The sequence below is a fragment of the Vitis vinifera genome, chromosome 15, assembly GCF_030704535.1.
Source record: "Vitis vinifera cultivar Pinot Noir 40024 chromosome 15, ASM3070453v1".
In the NCBI taxonomy this organism is placed as follows: Eukaryota; Viridiplantae; Streptophyta; class Magnoliopsida; order Vitales; family Vitaceae; genus Vitis; species Vitis vinifera.
In genome coordinates, this window is record NC_081819.1 from 21,715,734 (window position 1) to 21,727,070 (window position 11,337).

Consider the following 11,337-nt stretch of genomic DNA (forward strand, 5'->3'; position numbering starts at 1 on the left):
TTGGGGCTAGAAACTTTTGAAACTCATGGAGCTTGATTTTTCAATTTTTTATTTTCTTTTTCAATAGTTTTCATAGGCTATTGAGTATCAAATTATTCATCATTATCTTTAGCTTGTGATGGATAACATTTCCTAGTTGTGCATGACACAAATTTGTAGTCTCGCTTTTCAACATCTTATCTATATATGATGACTTTGCTAACATCGATCATGTAGATAGATACCAACATTTTTCCTATACCTAGAATATACTTTGACATCTTCTAGTCCAAATGAGGCATAATTGCATGAGACTATTAGTTATGACTTACGATACAAACGATAATTTTTTTTTTAATTTCTAGAATATGGAAAACATTTTGGAACTCTATTTTATGAGGACCAAGGCAAGAAATAATCATTGTCTTGACTTAGAGTCGTTAATGATCACCATTATTTGATTCCCTTCATAGTTTGATACGTTAAATTATTTTTCTTTATCATTTGTCATATGATTAGAAAAATCGAAATTAATTACCCAATCATCATCGATGTAGTTGATGGCTTCAATTATGGATATTGCTGTAAATCAAGCTCTACTAAAATCTTTCTTATAATTGTATTCTATAGCTATGAGCATCCTTTTTGAGTTAGCTCTTACATTGACTTGATATGTTCATTATCTTTGACATTTTCTTGGTGACTAGTAGATGTCACCAAGTTTTCTTCCTCTTTGACCAAGAAGTATTCCCATAATATACAACTCCTGTTAAAGTTGACTATTACAAGTTTTTTCCTTGTTACCTCCTTAGCTTAGCATGTTTTTCATCCTTTGCTACACTCGGAACATTTCAAAAGGCACATCAAAGATCACTTTTTTATTTTATTTTATTTTTCATTAATTAAGCAATTGCAAATATCTAAGGAGATTTAAAAAAAAAAAGAAGAGATCTCTTTTCTTTCTTCTTTTCATTTTTTTTGAAAGAATAATCCAAAATCAAATTAAATGCATATTTTTTAAACTTATCAAATAAATACATCCCTTCTATCACAGGGTTTGAATATGTTGGTTTGTGTAGGGTTGGGGATTCCTTGTAACCTTGAACTTAATTTTATATTTTTTTTCTTTATCAATATTTTAACAAATTAAATTTGTAAAATTTTAGAAATGTCTCTCTCTCCATATATATATATATATATATATATATATATATATATATATATAGATAGATAGATGTATTTGGACTTATCGAAAAACAAGTTAAATTAATTAAGGTTATGTTTGGCTTTTGAAAGGTCAAGTAAAAAAAATATAAAAGAAAATAAAATAAATTAAAATTATTTATAAACTTATATATTTTCAATTATTTAATCTTCATATCAAATAATTAAAATAAGTGAAATAAGTTAGAAGTAGTACACATGAATAATTTGATTTTAAGTCATATTGTTTTATTTTTCATAACATTTTCATTGGTTGAATATGATGGATTATAATTTCGTAGGATTATTGCAATATTTTAGTATTCAAAAGTAGAAAATATAATTTGTTATTGATAAAATTAACTACAAGTATCAATTAATTAATTAGGTCACTGTTTTAGGATTTATGTGAAATAATAATTGTTAGAGCATTTTAATTACTTGGTGCATGTATATTGAAGATCATGAATTTATGATAAAAACATTTACATTTATGCCAAGAAAATGAACTATACAAAATTTAAACCTTATCATTTTAATTAATTTAGATGAATTACAATCTTGGGTCCCTGGTGTATACAGTCCACAGACCTTACAATAAAAGGCTAGAATTTTTTCTCCTCTGCGCGCAGCATCATCAGGACTGTGTACTGCAACGCCCTTGTGCATGGCCTAGTCTCTGTTTGGCTGGCTAGAAAACCACATCGACCTAGAAAAAGGCAGGAAAGGAAAATGACCATTATGTAAGGAGAAAAATAATTTGGCGAAAAATCATAAATGATAATAATATTTTCTTTGATTGAAAATGGTAATTGTGGCCTGTAGTGCTTTATCTACCATGACTCAAACTGTAGTTGCGTGGCCTGCACTACTTTATCTAATCAAACCCATTATTCTTCATCCTCACAATATTTCTTTGTTTCGGTTTTGATCATCTTATTTAAAAACTAATTGATATTAATCAGTGCAGAAAGCTAAATCTTTTTCCGGACACTACAACATTACATGAACATGTTTCTAGAGACCATATTATTAGGATAAGCAACATTATTATCATCCAAACACCCATCCAACCATGTTCAAATCATTGAAGGAAACTAACAAAAAAAAAAAAAATCAAGAACATTAGAAGGGTTATGAGAGCTCCCTTCACTCCAAGGCCAGAAAGATCAAGGCAACCACTTCTCCGAGGTCATGCACACCCATAGTTTGCACACAACATTGCTATATATATTGTGCAGCCATAGGTACTCATGAACCAGCAGCTGTGGATACCATCATCTCCTTTCAGAACTGGAGCGTAAAGGAGCTCCCATAAACCCCCCCAAAACCTTAAAAAGGATCAAATGTGTGGTGGAAAAGATGAAGCCAAGAGAGATGGTAGTGAATCAAGGTGAAGAGGGGTCCTTTTATAAGGTTAGACATGGTTGGTTTGGAAGACCTTTTGTATTATTTCAAAATCCGGGTGGGATTTTCTTGCTTCATTTTGAAGATATGTTGCATCTTTTCTAGAGGCTTTGCATTTATGGAGGATTTGCTTCTGGCTAAATATGGCTAATTACAAGTAGACAAAGTGATTACGCATTTCTTAGAAGATGACTCTTGAATGGAAAACCCTTTTGGATTCTGCCTTGGATTGAGGATTTGTACATCATGTGCTTTGTTTGGAAAGGTAGACTTGCAATATTAATTGCTCCTACTTGGGTGTTCTTCCAAAGAAAAGTTGAAAGAAAATGAAAATAAATAAATAAATTTAAGCTAAATAAAATATTTCTCATGAGCTTTTTAAAGTGGGTAATTTGAAAATATATAAAATTTTAATTAATTTTCATTAAATATTTAACATTTCTTCATGTTTTTAATTGCACATTAGTTAAAGAAGATTTTAGATTTTTTTTCTTAATTAAATACTTGTCTTGATTCAAATAAAAGTTAGAGTATATATATGTCGTGAAAATCTAAGTCTAAAATATAAATTTCAACTGTCAATGACTATTACCTTAATTATTATACTTAATCATTTTATTATTTGTTATAATAAAATACATGATATGTTGATTGGATTGGCTAGTTTCCAAAACTTGAATGCTAACCCAAGCCATTAAAGTTTTGGGTTGATCAAAGGTTTTCCACACCAAGAGAATAATGCAAAGATCCAACACGTCATGAGTGATTTGCATCCCATCTTACAGAGTTTAGTTATACATTTGCTTGAAAAAACTCTACGACAATCTCATGATCCTTTGCGATATGTGGGCGACAATCTCATGAAAAAAAATGTTGTTATAGTTTAATATGAGTTGCATTTTATAAGTCTATCAAATATTTTTGAAAAAAGGGTTCGTAAATTGTTTTGCTTTCCACCTCAAACCGCACATTGGAGACAATATCTTTCTTCCTAGATTTTCATTTTTTGTTTTGACTTCATTTAGTTTTATTCTCTCGTTCCCTTTCTCTAAAATGGCTGTTTCTAGGTAGTTGTGTATCTACCAATGAAGAAAAACAATTTCATTGTTGTGATGCTTTGATTCTTAAATTTTGTGGTGTGGGTGGTGAAATGCGCTTGTAGGAATTTTTTTTTCTTTGGGGTTGGGTTGGTGTCTTCAATTTGGTTTTTATGAGACACATTTTCATTTGTTTTCTTTCTGTTTTTACTTATATTATACTCTTTTATTTTCCATGGGTGGGTAGAGAGTATTGATATCTCTTAGATATCCTCAACCAGTAAAAAAATTATCTCTTGAAATCATTATGGAAATGCCATTGTTTTTATTTTAGCTATTTTCTAACCTCAAATAAAACCCTAGTTTTTAAGTGTTCTTGTAAGAAAAACACAGTAGGTGTATGTTTCTTCTTATGTATTTTCCAAATTTCAAAAGCATGTTGCTAAAAACAAGCATGTCAAGTGACTATTTGATTGAGTTTTCATTTTTCATGATTTTTCTTTCACAAATCTTGATGATTTTTTTTTTTTGTTCCCAAAAATTTGAAGGAAAAATGTAAAGAAAAGAAAATAGAGAGAAAAAAATTAAAGAAAAAAAAATTAAAGTTAATAATTTTAAAATATATAAACTTCTATTTAATTTTTATTATATTTAATTTTCTTTTATATTTTTGTGGTGAAATTAAATATAAGAAAACCATTTTTTTAATTATTTTATTTTATTTTCTTTGTGTTTTCAGATAACCAAACATACCTTTGTTTCCATAAATTAAATATCTTGAGTAAGATTCTCTCCAAGGTGAATTTGAAGTTAATTGCCATGCCAATATCAATTTTTAGAGTATTTCAAGTACTCATTGCATAGAGCATGAACCCATGATAAAATAAATAAATAAATAAAAAGACTTTTTATTTATATTTTTTCCAAAGAAAATGTACTATACAAAATGTAGTCTTCCTCATTCTCATCAATTCAGATGAGATTAGAGTCTTAGTTTTATGATCTTCAATCATGCAGCTCCTCTAAGGCATCATCCCCATGTTGCATACCCCATCAACCTTGCAAAAAGAGCACAAAGGGACATGATCATATAATAAGACCAAATGAATTTGGATATCAATTAATCATAAATCATAATACCATATTCCTTTTCAAAGTTCTGAAATAATTCACAAAATGCCTTCTTTTCAATGAAAATCTTTCTTTTAAGAAACAATTCTACGATAATTTGTTATTGGGTTTGGGTCATCTCATCTAAAAAATAAATTGGTGTTTAGTTTACAAAAGCGGCATTGTTGCCATTCCAACACTCATCTTAACATATTCGAATTATTATTATTTTTATTTAAAAGGAAAAAAATAAAATATAAAAAAGCAAAAAGATTAGATCGGTTATGAGAGCTCCCTTCACTCCAAGGCCAGAAAAGATAAAAGCAAACACTTCTCCAAGTTCATGCAAACCCATAGTTTGTATACAAAATTTCAGTATAGAGAATGCAGCCATAGGTTTTCATGAACCAGCAGTAGTATCTCCTTTCAGTTCTGGAGTGTAAAGAAGCTCCCACAAGCCCCTCAAAAACCCTATTTAGGAAAATGATATCTGCAATGTGACCAAAAAGATAAATTTTTGTGGAGAAATGGCTGTGATAACAAAATGATCAAGAGGTGTTCCTCTATAGGGTTAGACATGGTGGATATGGAAGACCTTTTGTATTGTTAATCTGGGTCAGATTTTCTTGCTTCATATTGAGGATATGTTGCATCTTTTTCTAGAGACTTTGCATTTATGGAGGATTTGGTTATAGCTAAAAATGGCTAAGCACAAGTGGGCAAAAAGGCTAACACATCTTTCTAGATCATGGCCTCTTGAATGGAAAATCCTTTCGGATTCTGACTTGATTTGAATAGAGATTTGTATATGTGATTACATGGAAATCTGACTGGGAGGCTTTCAAAAAGTACATTTCTTCACATTTTTCTTCTCAAAAAAAAAATAAAAATTGAAAGTTGAATTTGTCTTAGATATTGTTGATTTTAGATATTAAAATATATATTGTGTTGTATTCATCTTCTTCTCTTGTAATATAAAATATATTAAAGTGCGTTTAACAATGATTTTAGAAAATATTTTGAAAGATAAATTTTTTAAGTATTAAGAAATATTAGAAACGTGTAGGAAATTGATTTTCCAATTGAGATTAATGTAAAAATATAAATTAAGAAAATTAAAAATAATAACATAATACAATTATAATGGGTTATTCAAAATGTATAAATCAAGTAGCTGAAGATTCTATGAATTTTCCATAAATTTGGATGTTGTACATAATACCAACTTGTGCTAATATTGATAACCTATAATTTTCCATATATATATATATATATATATATACTCATTCACTGTTTGAGTGGTGCAAGCCTTCAAAATCTCTACAAATGATTCGTCAATGGCTATCCTTTTCTGGTTTCTGGATTCACCGTAAAAGTAACCTGCATGAGCCATTTATACACACAAATAAAAATAATAATAATAACAATAATAATAATAATAAAAACCCTTCTATTCTATCATTTGATTTTAGAAGGAAAATCCAAATACCAATACACTAAAAACTTAGAATACATATTGAGTGTGAAGAATAGACACAAAGAGAAAGACGAAAGATATGAACATGAATGTTATTTCTTTCAATAAACGTATAGAAAAAATTTACTTTCTTTTTTTGAAGAAAAAAACCCATAGTTCATAAAATAAAAATCAAGAAATGAATCAAAACATTTTCTGAAGGATGTTAGAAGTAAGAACCATAGAGCTCCCTTCACTCCAATACCAGAAAGATCAAAGTACCCTCATCTCCCAAGTCATGCTCACCCATAGCTTGCTCTCACCATATGCTAGAACTTGAGCATCCATGGGCATTCATGAACTGGCAGCTGTGGCATACCCTCATCTCCTTCTAGCTAGGAGCAAAGAGAGCTCCATTGAACCCCACCAAAACCCTAGGGAGAAACTATAACATAGATTATATACTCAAGAAGAGTAGCTCAAATGGTTGTGAGCAAAGATGAAGGCGAATGGGTCCTTTATATAGGCCTAGAGATTCCATATGCACCATTGGATTTGAAAATACTTCCTATTGGGAGCATCTCATAATGGGATTTTTTTATTTTTTTTTATTTTTGCCAAAAACCGAAGAAAATTAAAGATTGAAATATTGGATAGAGATTATAGTGCTTATGAGCATCTTTGCTTTACATTTAGGGATTATTGGTTGAAGCATATAATAATTTTTTGTAACCATATATGTATAGCCAAAGTGGGTATATGTGAATATTTTTTACACTATGAATATAGAGTTTGTGGGTCCATTTCATGATTCCATTTGGTGGCCTTGACCAATTATTTTTTTGTGGGTTTTTTTATAGGCATGGTTGCCAGCATATCTTGCAATTATTTGTAAAGTTAAGAATATTTACATCATAATTTTATAGTTTTTATTCAAATAATTCATTCAAAAGTTTAAGGAAAATACAAAAGAAAATATGAGCTATTAGTAAATGATAAAAATTCAAACTTTTCAAATGAATTGCTTAAAGATAATTTCTTAATATTACCATAAATATTACAATTTTCCATTTCCCTTCCCATTCCCTTTTATGTCACAAAATAATAATAATAAACCCATTTATTCAATAGAATATTAAATCCTTAGAAATTAAATATCATGATGAGGTGGATTTTATCCATTTCAAATCCATTTCTAGTCATGGCTTTAAGATGGGTCCCTATGTACCCAATACATTACCATTTAAAAGTAGTAGAAACTTCTTTTCAAGATGGCGTGAGATATCAATCCAAATAGGGTCTTCCACTATCAACACATACATGGCCTCATCTAATTTGTTGGGTAAAAAAAATCAAAAGAATTCAAATAGTGATAACATTTATACAAAATTTAATGGGAAAAAAATTGGAAAATTGGGAAATTGAGTACATTTTTTAATGAAATTCTTTTTCAAAACCTAAATGAAGAAAGTAGCAAATGCATGGGCACAAATATGAGAATCCATAGGTACAAAACACTATTTTTCAAATTCATTTGTGGGTGGTGGGTGGTGGGACACGTTCACTATGCAGTGTTAGTTATTCTATGGACTTGGACAGCATCAATCTATGTACCAAGTTTGAATTTTGGTCTGCTTTTGTACTTTTATATACATTAAATAAATCTGCATTTGGTGGATCATATAATTTTATAATATAGTCAAAAGTTATTGGAACACACCAATATGTGTTGCACTTATCGATAATTAGGGTATGGTCCATCACGGGTCATAGATTGTTTTATGACTCAATGCCTTACGGCTTTGGCTTTCATGATGGTGTCACCAAAGTCTTTTATTTAATTTTTTATCATCCCCCAAGTCATCAAAAGGTGATTAGGGTTCAAGTTTTCTATTTTGATTTTTTTTTCTTTATCTTTGCTTTATCAAATCTTAATTGGAATCAAGAATCAAAATGGGTTGAGACACCCTTAAATGTAGAATAAAATTGAATCTAATTTACTCGTATTTTTTATTGTCTAAATCAGTTTTTGATTCTTAGAAAACTTATTTTGAATGTGTTTGATTGTATTTTTATTTGAAATACTTTTGATAGAAATGTTTTCTAAAAGTGTTTTTGAAAAAAAAAAAAAAAAAACATATCAAGTGTTTCTCAAAAAAGCACTGTAAATGATTTTTAAAATTTTTTAAAAATATCTTTTAAATTTTGTCAAAAACTTAAATTTTTTTTTAAAAAATATTTTTTAAGCTAGAAATGTATTTAAAAAAAAAAAAAAAAGAACTGCCAAAGGGCCACTTACATGTTTTAAAAGGTGAAGATCATTTTTGTAAAATAGTTTTCCAAAAGATAGTTTAGAATTTAATATTTTAATATTAATTAATTTTTTTTTCCAATTTATCCTTTCCCCTTAAAGTTTTAAAGTGTCCAAAGGGGTTCCTTATTGAATGAAAACACACACAAATTATATAAAGAAAAAAAATGAAAATATTAGTGCATTTTGAAGGGGAAACAAAATAGTGTGTTTTGGTCAATTAAATGAAAAAAGTTATGAGATAGAGATGAGTTGACTATCTGACATGGATAGATATTTGAGGAATAATGGGGGACACCCAATGGAACGAAGAGTTTATAGTTCAAAGTATGTATACAAAGAGTAAGAAATATGAAATATTTCGATAACTCAATAATTATATCTAATTTTGTCTTTTGTAATATTTTTTTATAGTATAGTAGAATGATTCTTTCTCATTTGTGAATGAAGGAAATTAAGCCGAATTCTCAACCTATGAGAAACAAAAAAATAGAGAAAACACACGTCAAAGAAAAACAATCACACGCACAAGACAGTATTTACGTGGTTCGGTAATTTGGCTACATCCACGGAGTTGCAGGGATATCACTATTATCATGGAAGAATACAGAGTATAGGCCCAAGCCTTCGCTCCATGGACTAAGCCTCAGTAAATCTCCCATTAAAAAACCATGCAATATTATTCGAGTCGGGTCGTCAAACCGGATCAAACAAGACTAGGCTCCACAAAACCCTATAGTGAATACGGACATAATTAGTTGAACCATGATACTCTTTTATGTTGATTGTTTTATCTTTATGTTTTTAAATTAATAGCATTTGCATTATAGTTTCTACAGACATAACACAAGTAAAGGGTGTGAAAAGGTGAAAGGAGTTGTGTGACATCCCACACCGATATGGACTCCTTGTAATCTTGTAGACGCGTTTTAAAGTCGTGAGGGTCCCTTTAGGTCCAAAGCAGACAATATCTACATGATCGGGAGTGGATCGTTACAAATGGTGTCAGAGACGATCCCCGACCTTGGTGTAGGTGGGGTTTGTTTGGCCCCGTAAGGGTGTTTGTCTGGCACAATATATACTATATAAGTATGAACTTTTCGTAACTTGTAGACACGTTTTAACGACTTGCTCCCAACCGTGTAGATATTGTCATCCGATGTGAGATGTTACAAACACCCTCCCCTCCATGCAGACATAATGTCTGCGTTGTGTCTTACAGGATTGTGAAGCCAAATAGACAAACACCCTTATGGGACCAAACAGACGAACACCCCTTACCCAACCATGTAGATATTACTCGCTTTGGACCCAAAGAGACCCTTACGGCTTTAAAACGTGTCTACAGGGTTATGAGGAGTCTATACTTATATAGCGTCAATAACTTTCCCCCCTATCCGATGTGGGATGTCACAAGTTGGATGTTGTAAGATGCACTTACAAACATGTCAAAACATGATTAGCTCAAATTTAGACGAGATTAAGCTTACGTGTAAAAAGCATTTTCAAAAATAGTTTTTAAAAATTATTTGATGATGTTTTGTAGAATACAAGTCAGTTTTGGAAACCTAAAATATTCTTAACATGTTTTTTATATTTTTAAATATGTTTTAGAAATAACTTTTATATGTAATATTTTATTTTTAATCGTTTTTCATATTTATATAATTATTTTTTTTTAATACAACACTTAGAAAATAGGTGAAAATAACAAAAAACAACTAAAAAAATATTTTTTGAAAATACCATTTTTAAAAAAAAATAATTTTGTGGTTTCTAATTGTTAAATATGTTTTTCCTTTTGTTTTGTTCTAGAAAATAAATAAAAAACCATTTAAAAAACAGTTGCTAAATGTAAACCTAAGAGTTGGTTTGAGATAGTTTCCTATTTTTAGCTTAAGTTAGAATATGAGACCAAAGCTAAAGTCATAATTTTTAAGATATAATATTAGGATGTAAAAGTTTTATCAAATAAGAAAGAACTTTTTGTATAAGTTAAAATAAATTTCTATAATTAATATTAAGGCTATTTTTTAAGTTATAAGCTTTTTGAACAAAATTATTCAAACAAATATGAAAAATTTTATTGAATTTAAGAAATAACTTTCACTTCTAGAAGTTAATCAGAGGGCTAAAATAATACTTTTAATATTCTCTTTTTCACAGAGATGACATGAGTTGGGCCGAATCATCACATCTCACCATCATGTTAGGCTTTCAATATGACCACATGAATTATATGGAAAGGCCCAATGTCCAAACAAAATGGAGGCCCAATTTTAAGCCAATTTAAAGTTATACCATCAAATCCTTTGAGCTTAGTCATTGAGAGAAAAATAAAGGGCTATGTGATTAAAAGGGGTGAAATCATCCCCATTTTGTTGATCTAATTCTTCTTTTTTTTTCTTTAACCCTAAAAAATATTCATTTTGGATAAAAATGTCATCTTTTTCTTTTTCTTGTAAAAATAATATTTTCTTTTAAAACGCACGTATAAATAATCAATATATTGAAGGACATTTATATATATATACTTTTTTAGACAAAAAAAAAAGGGAAATATTATATTTACAAATACGAGATGTTTTCATCCCTTTTAATCTATTATTTCAAAAATAAAAACCCTGGTCCAAATGCCTAATAAGTCAAAATAATAATAATAATAAATAAATAAATAAATAAATAAATAAAAGACAGAATAAAAAGTTGATTTTGGCATCAACAAAGTAAATTCAGTATCACGTTTGTGTTGTTTTCCACTCTCATGTCAGTCACAAGTTGGCCATCTCACCTAAAGGGTCATTATATGGTGGCCAAAAAAGTAGCTTTTCCAA

The 11,337-nt window shown here is 29.4% G+C and overlaps 2 non-coding genes across 2 annotated transcripts; both read right to left on the bottom strand.

Moving 5' to 3' along the window:
* Positions 1 to 2,310: 2,310 nt before the first annotated feature.
* Positions 2,311 to 2,504, bottom strand: MIR159A (microRNA MIR159a). Its single transcript, NR_127740.1, has one exon. It is a non-coding gene; the product is annotated as a microRNA MIR159a (primary transcript).
* Positions 2,505 to 5,012: 2,508 nt separating this feature from the next.
* Positions 5,013 to 5,197, bottom strand: MIR159B (microRNA MIR159b). The gene has a single exon (NR_127741.1). It is a non-coding gene; the product is annotated as a microRNA MIR159b (primary transcript).
* Positions 5,198 to 11,337: the final 6,140 nt, after the last annotated feature.